This window comes from Trematomus bernacchii, unplaced genomic scaffold, assembly GCF_902827165.1.
Source record: "Trematomus bernacchii unplaced genomic scaffold, fTreBer1.1, whole genome shotgun sequence".
Taxonomy (NCBI): Eukaryota; Metazoa; Chordata; class Actinopteri; order Perciformes; family Nototheniidae; genus Trematomus; species Trematomus bernacchii.
The window spans coordinates 22,958,798-22,959,635 of record NW_022987720.1 but is presented as its reverse complement, the minus strand read 5'-3'; positions in this window follow the sequence as shown (position 1 = coordinate 22,959,635).

Here is an 838-nt window from a genome sequence, read left to right as displayed (position 1 = left end):
GAATCGAACGTGTCCTTCATTTTGACTAACCCTGATACTGACAGGCTGTCAGGAGAGGGAGAGAGAGAGAGAGAGAGAGAGAGGAAAAGAGATGCCTCGTTTATTTCCCCTGTGTTATTATCAGAAGTTACTGTAAACTTTGAATAATGTAGTTCATCTACTTTTAGTAGTTTGTTTAAATGTTTTAATTATGTTGTTTTTGTTTGTAGAAGTGCATCATTCCTTGATTTATTGTAAAAATGAATCTGAACTTTTTGATCTGTTATGATGATAAACTGAAGCCATTTCAAAATTAACCCAATTAAGTGAGTTTTAAATCGTCCTACTTAGTTTATAAGGAAATGATGAAGAGGAACAAATTAAATTATTTGAAAATGATATCTATGTAGGTGCTGACGCTGTTGGCGGTTCTAGTGTTAACAGAAATGTAAATTAAATATGTGTAATGGCAAATGCCATATATGATTTTCTTACCTGGAATTCTGCCTTTTTGAACAGACTTTTTGATTGAGTCCTAGCTATATTGTCTGCAGTTCTAGGGTTAATATGAATCTAATATGATTGTCATCGGTCTAAATTAGATTTCAAATGATTAACTGTGTATGTAATGAAGATCATAGTGTGGGTTAAATCCATTTTCATAACCACTGTCTTTTAACTGATTTAAATACGGAAACTGGGCTTATTCATCAGAATTTCGTATGACTTGACTTGACTTGAATTGACCTGAGCAATGACTTGACTTGACTTGCTTGACTCTCACCACAGTGACTTGGGACTTGCTTGATACTTGTAGGTCAAGACTTGAGACTTGCTCATGACTTGCACATGTAGGACT